The sequence below is a fragment of the Homalodisca vitripennis genome, chromosome 8, assembly GCF_021130785.1.
Source record: "Homalodisca vitripennis isolate AUS2020 chromosome 8, UT_GWSS_2.1, whole genome shotgun sequence".
Classification (NCBI taxonomy): domain Eukaryota; kingdom Metazoa; phylum Arthropoda; class Insecta; order Hemiptera; family Cicadellidae; genus Homalodisca; species Homalodisca vitripennis.
In genome coordinates, this window is record NC_060214.1 from 114,683,821 (window position 1) to 114,701,257 (window position 17,437).

General features: G+C 31.5%; 1 protein-coding gene across 3 annotated transcripts in view; it reads right to left on the reverse strand.

Annotated features, from left to right (window-relative positions):
- LOC124367934 (SEC14-like protein 1) overlaps nt 1–17,437 on the reverse strand; it is a 111,888-nt gene that overhangs the window by 93,572 nt on the left and 879 nt on the right. The gene's annotated exons all lie outside the window — the stretch shown is intronic.

Genomic DNA, 17,437 nt, shown 5'->3' on the forward strand with positions numbered 1-17,437 from the left:
GTCTAAATGTGTTACCAACAGAACTGAACCAGAACATTGAATCAGATGCACTAACTGAGATAACAATCATAATAAATTACACAGTACAAGTTAATTGGGGCACAACATCAATTATTGATTTCTATGTTAGAAGTCAATTGAGCACTCAGTGGTTTAAACTATATTTTTCACCGAAATCAATGGCAATTACTCCTTTTTAACGTAACAGGTTCTTCTTAAAATTGTGCATTTGTCTGTCCGTATGTGCAATAACTCTCAATAAACAGGTCCTAGGGATTTGAAAATTGGTACATAGGTAGCTCTTGGTCCAGTAGCTTCTAAAGAATGCTATGATTTTGGGATAAAAAAGTTAAATGGCAGTAAAATTACACTCACCAACATCCTGACAGCAGATAAGTATTCAAGCCATGATGGCTACCATGTATGGAAATAGTTGGATTGTATGTATGTATGCAAGTATTCTGTCGGGTCCTTTGCTTGTTGTATAAGTTTATACAGGGTGTCCAGTAAAAGTAAATTTTAATACTTTAGAATTTTGTTCAACACATAAAAATTAGCAATAAGGTTCATATGAAGGTATATCCTAAAACCTTTAATTTTCCGTCTATCTATCTGCATGTGCTTTTTATTAAAAAAATTAAATCTTTTGAACCAGTTAAAATAAAATTATAAAACTTGAGAATTGTATTAACCTTTGTTATACCTTTTTGAAAATAAAATATTAACAAAATCCTTTTTACGACTTTCAAAATGGCGTCTGTTTAAAAGTGTTAAAGGCTAATAACAAAAAAACCGGTATAGTTTTTAAAAAATGCATAAGATACCAACTATTTAGTCATTTTTATACCAATTTCAATAGTACCTTTTTCAAAGAAATCCGTGTTGACGGTGGCCATGCTCGCTTATGCATTGGCATAAGCGAGCATGGCCACTTTAAAGATACGCTTGCACAAGCCGGGAGCAACAAACAACTGATACCTCTCAACTGGGACATGTTTGGTGCACCTATTAGGTACCTAAACGGATTTTAAATAAATCAGATCAAAATTGTGAGAGCATGTTTTTAATTTTAATTTTTTTAAGCGCAAAACCTTAGATTTATAATTTAAATTTTTTTACATGAAAAATACATATCTAGTTACTTACTAACTACATATGCGTGACAAATTTAGTCCAAATCAGTCTTGTCACAATTGATGCTTACAAAAAACACCATATGGATGGGATATTATATCATTTTTTTCAATTTTAGGTAAACCTTTTAAGGATAATAAAAGAAACTATACTATACAATACTATAACATAATAGTAGTGTATTTCTAGTAACTGGCCCTATCCACCCCTACTGTCTGAGAAAAATAATTAATTCTAGGGCAGGGCTATACTTCAATTAATTACTTTAGTATGTAACCAAAGAGTAAATTTCCTGAATCTACGGATTTAAAAATTCAAGTAAAACATATAATGATTTAGAAGCGATAAATTTGCATTAGTCACTTCCACCCAATCCTAACACAGACACAAAAACCCATGGAACTGTTCCCATCTGCTCAGCAACACGGAGTGGCATGGTGGGGCTCTTACGTTAATCTGTACTTGGAAATTAAGAATCAAGAAGTTTTTTGCAAACTACAACTACAAATAATGTTGTGCTCGTCAATGTATACAATATAATTAAAATATCCTTCACAAATCATATAACTGTCTTAAGTATTGACAAGGTCAGTATTGTAGCGCAATGCCTAGTCCAAATACTCATATTAATATCATAAGTTTAAAAATAATTCTTACAATGTACGAGGCAAAAGTTTAAAAATCCTCAAATTGCCAGCAGCATCAAATTTGCAAGAAAACTATCAAAATTTCAAAACTACCAATTACTTGTTAGTAATGCACAAATACAGCTTAATGTCAGTTTGAATAGCTTCTGGAACGGTAAGTAATAAATAAAATGACTCATACAACAACAACTGCCTTTACAACAATGACACGTTAATAAAGAAGCGAAACGCCACATTAATGCTGATTGTCATTATTAGTCACATTGATTTCGCATCAGAAGCGAACAGTATAATAGTCTAATGTGCAAACTTAAGTCATTCAAAGTGACATCATTCTCAATGGTATGAAAGGGCAGCTGATATATCAAATGTATGACACATTACTTGGCTATCAAATCTTTAATCTGATTGCTTTACATATTTATATATGTAATAATCTGTACACTGTAACATTACTTTTTTACTATTCAATGATTACTAATTTGAAATTTTCATGCCACATTGAATAAATTTTGTTCCAAAGTTTGGTAAACTATGGAATAGGAATCTGGGGAGGAACAAATTAAGTACGTTTTAACAGAATATTCTTAATACAAAAAAGAGCTGTAAGAATTATTAATAAAAAAAACCCCACTGATCCTTGCAGAAAGCTTTTTCAGGATTCAAAAATCATTACTTTATCGAGTTTATACCTGTATGAGTTGTGCAGATATTACACGCAACATAAAAATAATTTTTCTTGTGATATAAACATCAATAAACATAACGCCATGCATAATTTTATACAGATAAAACAACATAGCTCCTCCAAATTTGAAAAATCTATAAATTATATGATTTGTAAAATAATAAATAAAATATTAAAATGCAACAAATAATTGGTGTACAGCAAAAGGTTTTTAAAGGAAATAAAAACTACTTCGTCAATGAAAGCATACTATTTGGTAAATGAAATTTTTGACGACCCTTTCATATAAAATATGGTTTTTTTTATTTTAAATTGTAACAGTAGTTTTAGACTCTGATAGTTTATGGTCAACAATGTTTCATATTTCTTACTAAATCTTTATATTAAGAACTGGTTAACTTTGTGTTATTTATACAAATGTTTAGTGGTGACCTTATGACTTTATATTGAAATCTATGACAGTTCTCTATGTACACTATGTATTGACTGAGAAATAAAATTCTATTGTCTATTGTCTATTACAAATCTAAAAAAGTGTAAACAATATAATAATTATAAATGTATTAGCAGTTATTTTTATTAACCAACAGTTACTTTGGAGAAATTTGATCAGTACACAAAAAATTCTCTATTACTTTATAACTTGAAATGAAAGGTAAATTATTATCTTGTAACAATATTCAAACCAACAAAAAACAATTTTAGTTCATCGCAAAACCAAGAAAGCTGAACAGAATGCTATGCTGTCATAAATTAGACAAAATCTTCAAAGGGTTTGTCATGTGTATGATATAAATTCAAAAAAAAAGCAGGACCAACAAGGTTTTGCACACAAAAAAATGTTTAAAAACATCATGATTTTTTTTAAAGTCAGGTGTTTAATGACAAATATATTTTACATGTACACTTTTTTTATTAAAACCACTGAAAATTGTATATAATTTATATTTGTATGTTTTACCCACAAACAATGTATTCTAAACAATCTAAAATAAATCACATTTTCAAAATGAGAAAAATTACACCTTTATGGACTCCAACCTCATACCGGTTTGTCATAACTTCATTTTGTCATGGTCAATACATATAATCATACATAAATATAGACAATTTTGTAATATAACAAATCAATGCTGGATTTTTGTTCAGTTTCACAAATATTTTGCAACATAAGGTATCAATATTTTAAGAAAAACAGAAAAATATGAAGTTTTGTCTCTAAATATAAGAAACTCAACTTTCACAAATAAACTGGTAAAATTTAGCAAATTTACAGACGTGGAATCAACTTATCAAATCATTTATTTGGCTAATGTTCACACATAGTTGGAACTTTGTTTCTGCAATACATTTACATAAAACCCCATAAAACATTTTTTAAACTAAATATGGTACACACATATTGTTCAGTGATTATAGTACTAGATAAAATTTACTTAGGTTTATTTTGTGTAAGATACGGTGACACTGAGGTTATTTTTTTAATAAAAATTAACTGAATTCTTCCATTTTATATAAACATGTGATATCAACTTTTTTAAGAAAAAATATTATTTTTTCCTTTTTGTGTGAAATATTAAAAAATACCCTATAACTTGTAAGTGTGAAACTGTTTTAATGTATCCTTACATTTTAAAGATTGCACTGTTGAATGATTATGAATCAAAATTGTTCATTGTATTTGGACTATGAGAATTAAATTTGTCTAGTACACACAATGAAGCTCACAAAGTACAATATACATTGCAAGGGCAACATATACCATTCATTACATTAAAAAGGATTTTTTTGTCCTTCTGCAGAATTTAATGGAATTCAAAAGCCAAATTTGAGTTGTGGCTCTTGTTCACTCTGCTCTATGCCCTGAGGGTTTACATAGAACAGGATAAATAGAGTCCTTTGACTATTCCACAAACCTAATCATATATAATTTTATCTATAGTGAACTTGTAAATAGTGCTCCTAAGTATTTTATTAAGTGCAAATCAACAACAAAGGTTTAAATAATTAATATCACTAATAATGTGTTTAATGATAGCTAAAATTTTGTAATGTTAATTATTTTCCAAAACTACGTTCTTTAACTAAACAGTCCAAAACCAGATATTTCTACTAAAAACAATTTTTTCTATCACAATAGTCTAATTTACCAACACTGTGTACAGGAAAATGGGGAAAATTCTAGTTCTGCTTTTTTACAATTGATTTCACATGCCTGGTTGAAAATAAATATACTTTCATTAAATCTTCACTTTATTTATTATGAACATAAGAGACAACTTGATTGGTATACAGAGAACTAGGAAGTAAACGGTCACAAAACTGGTTCTGGGTGCAACAAGGCCGCAGACAAGGCAATGAGTAGAGTTGACTAGGGCATGGCATACTGACGAGAGTTGGCCATGTCCCACCAGACCTTCATAGCCAGGGTTGCATCAACAGAGGGGACAAGGGGGGGGGGGAGAATGGTATAGAAAGTGTTCCACCCACACAAGAGAAAATTTATTTAAATTTTTCACAATCATTACTGAATGTTTTTTTAGTTACCTTACCTATCTATCATACCTTAACTGTGCTAAATCAGTGTTTGGTTTGAAAATCCAAGTTAAGAAAATCGTCCTGCTTTTGATGACTTTCCATGGTACGAATAACATTTTTAATAAAAATAAAAACAACCCCCATTATATAATAGAAAATACTTTCACAGACAATAGTAACATGTTCTAAATTTCATAAAGTACGACTACATCATGCAATGACATACCATGAACCAGTATAAGCAAAATTGAACTATTAGTACTATCGAAGCAGAATTTCGTATCCTTTCTGGAACAAATTTATTTCAATGTATTGTGTATAACCAATCTCATGCGCGCAATTAAGGGGAGAGGGAAATGAGGGCTATGGAACCAACCCCAAATTCCCCAAAAATTAATAAAGTACAGGTAAAACTGTGGCGTATTGCTGTATACAACAGTTAAATTTTTTTACTTTGAATTAGGCTCTGAGTTTTTACGCTTCAGCAGGTTCATATCCTCCAAAGCCAAGCTTAGTTACACTACTGTCCTACATAAAAAAAATGTTTTTAACTAATCACCACAAAACATATAAGACAAACATCAATAGACCTCAAAATGTATAGTTTTGCAATAACAGACATGTCTGTCACTTGGTCTGAAATTCCGAAGTGATTAGGTGGGTTTTACTTTATCGAAACATGGAAACGCATTAAACAATAATAAACCAAAAGATTCATTTTTATGTCTGATATGGTATCTTGAAACCAATTTATTCTTTTATGTTTAGTACTGTCCGGATTAGTTCACAGGCCATTATACTCGTATAATCAGCTGATTGGTTATATCAATGACCTAATGGAATTTTAGTCTTTGATATAGAAGTAAACAAGTTCTGTAAGTAAGGAATTCCCAAATGTATGGAAAGATCAAACAATGACATCAATAACAGTTTTCAATAAGTATCTAATTGTATTCTTCAATACTCATTCAATGTGCAATAAATGATATTCTCTCTGAAACACTTTTTTTATCATAGCTTATCACTTGCTCAAGTGATCTTATAAACAATTCCAAATAAAAATCAATGTTACCTCCTTTATTTTAGTTTGAAACCAATAGTGTTTAACATTTTAGGCATATCCAGTTACTTTATGCTGGTGAATTTTCTACTAAATCCGATACTACTTATTAGGAATAGGACTTATATTTAAATTTGCATTATGCATAATGTTAAAGTTATTGTTTGATAATTTTATGAAAATGAGCATAAAATCAGTTATATAATAAATTAAACGTGAACCTATATTAAAATCAGAATCATCTTTATTTGTCATTATAAAGATTACAAATATCATCAAGAAAGAAAAGTATAATAATTGTGGTATTGTCAAAATATATTTGGTAGGAATTCTTCCAGGCTATAGTAGGGTTGTTCTGGGAGCCATCTGTGTAGTGAAGTCTTCAAAACCTTTCTACTCTTACAACGCAGGTCCTGGGAAAGATGGTAGAACAATTTCCTACCCATGTACAAAGGTTTTCTCATACAATGTGAGATGGTGGTTGGGCAGAATGTACTTAGTGACATGTCTTGTATTGTGTTCGTGTATGCTATTCAGTTTTGGCAGATCTTAACCGTCAACATACTGGATTACTTCCTGAATGTATAGAGCAACCACTGTCAAGATGCTCTGTGCTTTAAAAGCTTCTCTACAGGATTCTCAGCTTTGAAGGTCAAAGAGGATCCTAATGGCCTTTTTTGCAGGACAAAGATCCTTTTCAAATTTGTAACAGAAGTACCCAAAACTATTGGACCATATCGAAAATGAGCCTCACAAAGAGAGAAGTATGCTGTTTTAGCTGTATGATCATCAATTACAGATTTTAATTGCTTTATTTATAACGTACAAGCCAGTGTTCAGTTTTTTACCACTAAAAAACTATTAAAAACTACTAGGCAATATTAACCGTTAGAAAAATTATAATAACATGTAATGTAAAAATACTGAACCTACTCTCCTAAAATGTTTGATGGCTGGAGTTTGATATATAGTTGCATAACATGTTCAATTAAAGAAAAGACAAAAAAAACCTATTTTATTGAATCTAGACACCAATTTTTAAAAAATTTAAAAAAACAAGGTTCCTCATCATGGAATATTTTAATAGGCTTTTGTGATTACATTTTAATATGAAATGTAGAGACTCAACGGATTTTGGGATCACATCAAACACCTGGTCAGATTCAATTCCAATTCAGTTGAAAAATTGTAAAATTCAATTAAATAGCACTAAAAATAAAGAATTGTGCAATAACAATTAAAATCTAACAAGTTTATCAAGATTAAAAATTTTTGAAATATTTCCTTCTTGCATACAACTCAATTTTACAAATTTTGGTTTTTTAAGGATAAAATTAACATCAAAGCACTAACCATTACACTTGCTTTATTAAGACTCTGACCTTCCTCTAAATGATTTATGTTGAGTAATAACAAAACAATAAAATGTTGATCTTGAGACGTTTCAGTTGACCTAGGCTATTTTCGAATAGGTGGCTCGGACAAATCATGAAATTGTTAAAACTCAATTAAACATCTTACCCGTAGGATAAAATTATTGATGTACTCGTAAGTAAATAACTTTAAAGGTGCATTTATTTGGTATATTGAGAGTGCTGCTGACTTGTTATAAAACAAAATAAGGTGGATTTAAAAAATCATAACTTAGCAGCTCCTGCATACTAAAGGCGTTGAGTAGCATATTTAAACAGTGGAGTGCAAAATATTAGTATTTTAAAACAATTAATTTCACTTTTCTTAAAACGTTACTTTTTCTCTGCCTTTCTGATCGAGTGCCACACATACAGCACAGGTTTACGTAGAAAACTGCTGAGTAAACTGAACGAATCACAGCGCACCTGTCCAAACATAGAACCACTGCTGCCGTCACGAATTCCCTAAATACCACCAGAACGGTGGAGTTCAACATCTCCTAATCCGGCCTCATTCAAAATCGGTAAATCAACCTGTTGCAGTTTGTTGTTCAATGATAAATTTCACCTTTGTTCTTTCCTTGTTCTCTTCGATAGGGCTAACAAGATAATTTGATAACAGTCTACTACAGCCGGGACAAACTATGACAAAATTGTATCATACTATTGAAATGTTACAATTTCACAACAGTTTGATTTTATTACATCATGCTCTTTATGAAATTGCAATTGTGCCTTTCTGTCACCTATGTCTAAATCTACTCATCTGGTAAATGCTATGATATGTACATTGCAATATTCTACTTTAATCCTTATTTGATCGTTCTGCCCGTATAAACTTAAATTCCAATCATTCTAAAGTTGATCCAAAGATGAATGTTGGTCCAATAACCAAGGAGAGCTGTGACAAGGATAGTTCTGTGATAGTAGGAAATCACATGGGTATACACAGGTATGACTAGTATTATTATACATGAGTATTTTCATACTTTTCGGTACCGATATTTTGTTTACAGTTAATTTAAAATCCTTGATACGTTTATATGCTATCTTTCATATCCTACCTTTCACTGGTATTAAGTCATTTATATACAAAATATGTAAACCGAAATGCTACTTCCTGTAACACGTATAAAGCTTTATGTTTTAAATAAATGCTGCAAAAGTAAATTGTTTCAGAGTGACTTCAGGCTATATGATGCACTATATAAGACACAATAAAAGTGCAGTCAGCCGTGCACAAAAACCCGTGATAAATTTTACCACCACTCTCTATTGAAGACGCAGTTCCCTTTTCCTTGCTGTCACCTTTGACATGCCCATAGTAGACTCATCATTTCTCATCCGTTTAAACAACAGTTTAGATTTCCATCAAAATGTCAGTAAAATGTACAGTACATGGTGCCAATTTTCTTTACTAAAACGTCTAAAATTTTTAATAAGTATGTAGTACTTTTCCGTAACTCAAGAATACAACTTTTTTAATTTCAAAATATAACATAAGTGTTTCTAAAAACATTTTTAAATAGTCGTTAATTCAGATTTTGAAGACAAACAAAGTGGAATGATTAGCCTTACTTGTAAGGAAGAGAAAGAAAGAATATCAATTCGTAAGCAGAAAAGAGAGGAAAAATACAGACCAATATAAAATCTCAATTATTTAGTTACAAATACGGCTTGATTAGTGAATGTTTTCCTTGGTACATAAACAGCATTATGAATGGGTTTATTAGATGGTGGGTTAAGACGTCTATGGATATTCATCCTTTAGAAAAGGAACAGACCCCCAAATAAAGTACAACCATTAAATTCCTGATATTTTTTCTCTCTTAACTGCTGTTTATTCAATGTGCAATATGTAGACAATAAGATAGTTTTCCTTAAGATATAGCTGTAATGACGGCGATGTTGAGTTTTAGCCTTGTAACAAAAATGTTGCTGAGGTATGAAGTAGATCAGGTGTACGGTGTACATCTTCAGCAAAGAGGACAGCACCATGACAAAGACAATTCTGTGAAAAACCCAGAAGACCCCATGGATGAGCAAAGCTAAGATGCAGGAACCAGGTGAACAAGAACCTGAGCAGAAAGGAGAGAAGAAGATGCAGAGAAATTTGGAAACAGTTTGTTGGTGAATCTAAGTACCACTGGGGGTACCAATGGAGACAGCAGTAAGAGGAAACTGTTTTACATCCTTATTTTGTGTCATATAAAAATGGGGGAAGCATTTATGCTGTTATGCATCCAAATACTTTTTAGTTCTTTATAATATTTTTATTGCCCATTCAGAAAAATCACAAACTTTTTAGAACTTTTTCGTTTGAATATTCAAAAATAAAATCAAAATTTCATTTGGATGTGAATATTCATTTGTTTAAAGTGACACACCAACCATAATTCTATGACTAACGGAGTAAAAGTGTTTTGAGGTTTACCATTGTTCTTATGGATAAAACTCAAGGTTGTTTCACTACATCTGATTCTTCAACTCATATCATCCACCAAACTACAAATCCTAAGAATTAAGTAAAAACACTCACAAACTGGAATGGAAATGCAACAACCAAATAAATTCACAGATCAGATAAAATAGTAAAAGTTCTTGTAGCTAGCAATATCAGTGGAGCTGAACATTTCAAAACTGAGAAGTAAATCCCAGTCCTCTTGTTTTGAAACAGAAACGAGGAAAACATTCAGCTATCATACTTAAACATCTCAAGGCCAACAACCATTGGCAGGCAGGCATTCAATTAATTCCTTCTGGAGTTGTAAAAATTACACCCCAGAAAAAACCTGCCGTAATTGAGTTAAACTACGCATAAAACGACTAGGACAACAAGCTATTTTTGCAACATGCACTGTTTTCCTGCAACGACTTTAGACTGAACTTCGTATTTTCTTGATTCGAACATTGGATAAATTTACTAGTAAGAATATTCATCACAAAAAAGACAATTCTTTTAAAATTAAATTATCGGTGCATTGGTTTAACTTAAGTAATACTGAATCCAAGAAAGTTCTGGTAAACAAACATTTCAACCAGAACATAAAACAAGAAATTTTGATTGTTTAAAAACTGATTGTCTAAAGTTACACAAAGAATTCGATTCATGGGATTCACAGTACCCAATCATACCATATCCTGTAATAGCTAACGACTCCTTCAGACCTTAATTAGTATAGAGCTAATTACTATTGTAATATCTTAACTTTATTTCTATACAAAATCACAATTAAATCGATTTTAAGTAGATTAAATCTTAATGCAGATATTGTTTATCTAATTTTTGAAAAATGTAAAGTAGGGCTCCCCACATTTTTTATTCTTCCACAATTTTAATTTATTTTAAAAGTAATGCCGGTTAAGGCATCATCAGTTATTATTTACAGAAAAAGATATGTTAGTACATATCGTAAAATTATTCATGAACTACTCATTTTGAGATTACATTCAATTGAATTAGATATATTTCAAGCAGAAACTTTTGATATTGTCAGTGATACGATTCATACCGTTTTTACTAAACAAATCAAAAATTTTAATTTCATACTGTGTCTGAGAGCCCTACTTTTACATTTTATCTTCAAGACCGCTTGTTTTCAGCTGGACTACCCCAAGTTGAGATTGGTAATGGGGTCACAGTATGTAAACAAGGGAGGAAGTAATGTTCCCATACCTAAAATAGCACCGGCTGAAAGGAAGAAGCCATAGAGGGCTAATGCTAGTTAGTCAATCAGTCTGTACTGTCTGTCTATCTGACACTACCCACTGGCTGTGATTTTACATCGGTACAGCATTGGTACAGCAATTTACTTGTTCTATCAGTTTGTTCCAATAATAATATTAAATCACAATGATTTACCCAAATATGGTTTAAACAATAATAATAAATTTTATTAATATATATTTTTTATATTATGAGTATTTTTAAGCCGCAGCTCCTCAGATTCAAGTATCTTACCATAGGCATTTTAACCATAGGAATATCACATAACTCAAAACTGTCCTCTAACGAGAATCCTGGGAAACTGTGTATACTCAGGCTAATGATAATATAGAAGATACATACAAAAATATTAGCCAAAAAGTTGCACTGACAGTTGATCTGACAAGTCCCAACGGAAAAAAAAAACAGGGATTAAACATAAAAATCCCATTCATGTTGTTGTTTTTTTTTTTTTTTTTTCATTGTTGTTGTTCATGTTGTTGTTTCATGTTGATTCGAAAATGAGGCCTCACAGCTTAAGCAAAATTCCTAGAGGCCCAAAAGAGTTACCTTCTGAGTGATACAAAAGAGCTAAAAAAGGAATCCTATGATTTAAGATTAAAGCTCCTTACGCAGCAAAGCAACTGCAAATACTAAGAAACTAATGATAAAAGTAAAATACTGTAGGATAGAATCAATAGTGGGTGGAAATCAACCAATGACACACAAGTAGCGATAAAGCTGAACATATATGGAGCCAAAATGCAAGATCCCGATACGTCAACCACCTAAATGCATCTTTTAATAATTTTGCAAATGACATCCTTGCAACAAGCCAACATCACATGCCTAATCAGCCTTCAGCAGACACTAAATATAAACAGCAAATGCCAAATATGTCTGTCTATATCCAAGTAATGAACATTAAGTGCTTAAGGTGATTGAGTCTCTTAAAACAAGACATCAACTGGAACTGCCAATGTTTCTGCTAAGCCACTCAAGATGTGTAAAGAAGAACTGACTAAACCACTCGTACCTATTATCAATCAATCATTCAAAGAGGGGTTTTTTCCAACTGATCTCAAAATGTCAGTAGTATTCCCAGAATTAAAACCGTAAAGAAAGGAGATTGTTTTGATAACAAAAATTTCCCCCCTATATCACTATTATCCACATTGTCCAAATTGTTTGTTAAATTAGTGCTCAATAGACTTCTCCAACACTTATTTCTTCATCAATTACATACCACAAATCAAACATAGCTTTTTTAGGGATAAATCTATGACATCAGTCCTTTTTGAGTTTCTCATTGACAATCTTGAAGCTGGCAACGCGTCAATAGCAATTTTACTTAATTTTAATAAGGTGTTTGATTGTCTGGACTACACTCAAATGATGAACAAAAATCAAGATACTGGTTATAATTGGAATTAACTTACTTCAAACTTGTTTGAAAGTTTCTTGACAGGAAGAACACAAATAGTTGACCCCAAACACTCAGAGAAAAGAGTAACAAAATTAGTGAAATCAAGACCACTACCAGTAATAAGAGGTGTTCCACAAGGAACTGTGCTGGGTCCCATACTTTTTACTTTATACACAAACAATCTTCCAGAATATCTAGATATATATAAAAAAAACAATGCTTGTGTACGCAAATGACACTTTCACTCCTTCTTAGTGAAAAGCTCCCTGAGTTGCTTGAAGTCCTTTCTTCAGTAGCGTTAAATATGGCAATACAGTACTGCCACAGTAATAGTCTGGTTGTGAATGAAGATAAGACCCAACAACTGGTGTTTGGCAAAAAAAGAGACCTAGTAGAACAACTTCTAGATATAGTTACAGTTCTAAAGAAGTAAGTATCTGGAAATGACCATTGATGAGCAACTGACATGGACCTCTCATATTGACAACCTATGCTGTAAACTAAGCAGTAGCCTTTATGTCATCAAGAGGATAAATAAAATCCATAGATAGTACCAGCACAGCAAAGATTGCATATCATGCAATATTTGACTCATGCCTGCAGTACGGACTCATGAGTATGGGGCAACTCATCAGCAATGGACTTGCAGCGTATCCTCATACATCAGAAAAAAGCTATCAGAGTGCTCGCAGATCTCAACAACAGAGACAGATTTCAACAGAAATTCAGATAACTGGAGATTCTAACAGTAGTTTGCCTGTACATCTTAGATGTGGCCAATTATGCTAGCATTATACAGCTTTACAGATGTATTGATAGACACATATACAACACCCGACAGGCTTTGAACTTTTCTCTTCTGACGCATTATTTGATCATCTTTGAAGAGAAGCCTTCCTACCTGGGGCCCAAGTTCCTCACAAAACACAAGACAACGGCTCACCACATGGTTACTGGAAAGACCATTTTACACCATCAATGAGTTCCTGAACTGGAGAACATCCCTTATTGACCTCTAACAAGATATTACAGTAATTTAACTCTACTTCTTATTGAACTATGTTTGCCTTTGAAAACTATTTTACACCAATTCTGTACTGTATGTTCGTGTATAAGTCTTCTGATTCTGATTATAAGATTCCAACAAATTAGAAATGCAATACTACATTTTTTCTAATCTAACTAAATTTCAGTATGCAGGTTTATCATGAAGAAATACATGAACTTCTAGAACTCATTCTGCATGTCATAGTGAAGTGAAATGTTCAAATTTTTTTAATCTATTTTGAAATATCACCATCCAAACCCAGCTCACTCTGAGTATTCCGGTTTGTCTCTGTGCATTACCAGATGTAACCGCCCCCACAGCGACCTGCCCAGCCCGACCCAGTCAGCTCTTGCCTTGTCATCGCCATAATGTCACATGGGATGGTATTAATATAAACTATTGTATTTAGATCAGGATAATGTGAGACTTCAAAGAATTGTTAATACCTTTTTAAATCATCTTCAAAGCAGCTTCTTATGCAATAATCTCATGTTGAATGTTGAAACAAATACTTTTTTTAATTCCACATAAATAACTCAAGAGATATTATGTTAAATTCGTTCAGGATCTATCAGAAGACAAGTTTAGCAGAAGAGTTGGATTCTATGAAATAAAAATGAGTCTTATTACGAGGTGTACGCAGAGACCAAACCTTTTAGCAAATGTATTCTCAGACAACCAAAACCGCCAACAGTCACAAGCTAGCTCAACGTATCACTGAAGCAGTTCATCAAATATCTCCTGATATTTTTTATTATCAAAGGGAAAATTAAAATTATTGGACGATTGGGAGTTTTCTTTTATAGAAAATAGTTTTTCCAAGAAGAGCTCCTCCTTCAATGAAATCTCCTGATATGTTATGAAACGTTGTTACTGGTTTTACCACAGGATGGAGAACTGTCACGAGATACTAGGAATTTTATCTTATTGCTCTTTGGTCGTCTCCCGGATGTGATGCTTTTGTCCCAATGCGCAATCACATGCCAACCGCAGCCCTGGCTCTGGAACCTTACCCCAAGATATTGTTGACATTTGAGACCTCATAAATATGTTCTAAAATTGTGTTTATATACACTCATATATTAATGTTTACATAAATACCTGAGTTTCTCGTAATGACAGTACAAGGAGCTAGTCAGTACTTACTCAAAATGTTGCGTAAAAATCACAAATGAGTGTGAACCTTCATAAAGAGATGAGGTGATCAGTTAGTTAGTGAATGTTCTAATCAATCAGCTGATACTAAGCTGGGCTACTAGATTGGGAATGCCTGTTTGAGTAACATGTGTGTGTTTTGTAATTAGCTGTTATAAACTGGACAACAACTCTCATTAGATTAACATTTAACTTTTCCAATCCCAGCAGACCACCTCCTTGTAGCGCAATGCATTTAGAGAACAAAAAAAGGCACATAGACTAAAAACCAAGTCAAGTGATAAAGTGCCTCATTGTCCATAATTATATTGCAATATTTTTCTCAACAAGACCAATTAAAAATGTTTATTATAATATATTTATGTACCTACAATGCTCTATTATTGCAATATTATTGGTATTCTTAGTATTTAAGCAATACATGTTACTGCTAAAAATGTGTATGTTTGGCAGTATTAGTACTAAAACCACTACCCATTCTGTTTGGTTGCAAATATGTACAATACACTTCGTTTTCTATTTCTGGTATTACAGCTACTTATGTTACTGCTAAAAGTGTAAATGTTTGGTAGCATTAGTAAGTTACCACAACCAACATTCATCCTGTTTGGTTCCATATATGTGTAATACAGTTTGTTAATACAGTATACACTGTACATACCAACACAAAATGGGACGAAATTAAAACATATTTAGTTTATTTAAATTTAAATTGCATTATAGGTATTTCCAATTACAGTATAGTTCAGCTGTTCTTATATCTAAAAAATTAACAATTAAATTATGAATGAAAACAATCTAGGCTATTTGTGGATATTAAATGTAGTAAAACAAAGCAGTGTAACATTTAGTTACTTTTTATTATTTTGAAGGATAAGCATGTCTGACAGCTTGTGACACAAATAAAGCATGTAATAAACACTTGTACTTGCAGTCATTACTCAAGTACCACACAAACGATTTTACTTTATTTGAATTAATTTTGAACAATATTGTTAGCCTATATATTAAACAGAACACTGGCAATAATTAATTAAAAATAATTATAATTAAAATGTTTTTATATTCAATAGTTTAGATATTTCTAATCTATAATTTGGTTCCCTGATTCTTTTGCGGTGGTGGTTGCTTGCTGTACTGCACTCTATACTGTAACTTACCTTTCATCTTTTGACATTAAGATAGAACTTTATGTTGTTCATAAGGAAACGATTATTCATTAGGAATGTCTGTCAATGCCAGAAAAAAAAATTTACATTCAAGCAGCCATAGTCCTATAACTACACAAAAATATTTAGGCCTAAACATAACAATGTAATGAACATACAACAACTACCAAAATTTATAAAATTGTTGTTTCTTAATTTTTTTTTTTACAACTTACAAAAAAGTAGTTTGTAAAATGTTACATGTGAAGCACTGTAAAACCCATTTGATATTTAATTACAAAAAAAAAGACACACTTCTAATGATCATATACGTGCCATTAATACACAGAAGATATTTAGGCGTATTCTAATATTAATAATAATGAGAAATCAGGCTCCTAACTAATACTGTATTAAGGCTGCAGTATAATAAGCGGCTACCACGACGATTGAATCATTGAATCCACGATATTCATGATTATCTAAGTTACTGAAACCAAAATGTTGAACCAAACTAAGTTATAGATATTTCAAATTACAGCATAGTTTGACTGTTAACGTGTGCGGAAAAACATGTGTGACACCTTGTCACACAAATAACATATATAAGTTACGTCTCCATTGTAATGCGGCCATTACTCAACTACCATACACATGTTTGTACTTTTTTTTTATTAATTTAGACAATAATTTTGAACCAAATTACGTTGTAGGTTTTTAAGCATTTATAAGTGAAAGAAATATAGGTATTCAAAATTACAGAAAATAATACTGCTTTAGTTATATTTTTATAAACATACAAAACAAATCTCAACACAAAATGATAGCCAATCTGTAATAGTATTTCTAAACATACTAATACTGTCTCAACTACATTAATTTATTAATTACAATCATTTTGCAACAATATATAACAAACAATAAACATATTAAACACAACAAGAATAATATGAAACTAATATAATATAATAAGCTCAAGTAGAAGGCATTACAACAATTTTAACAACAAAAAATTAGTCAAAATGACTGAGGAGTCTTCATTTACGTATTCAAAAACTGGAGAACACTCCTCTTAAAAGTGATGAAACTCATTTCTTTAAAGAAGACCAATTTAGGAGAAAGTTCATTGCCAATGGGGGTTATTGGTTTTAAATATATTTATTAAACCAAATTTAGAGTTTTAAAAAGTCTTCTCAAGTGTGTTTTTTGTTAATTGTTTCTTTTGACTTTTCTTGCAATAAAACAAATAATTTCTACCTTTAATTCTAATTTTCATCTCATACTACAAACTGTATTCTTTGGATTTAAAGGAGCAAGATCATTAAGATCATTTTATCTTGTATCAATGTCATTATATTCACTATGCAAATGATTTTACTTTGTTTGAATTAACTTAATTTTAAACAATATTGCTATTCTGTTAAATAAAAGGAGCAGGCAATAATTAATTATGAATATCTACAAGTCAAATGTTT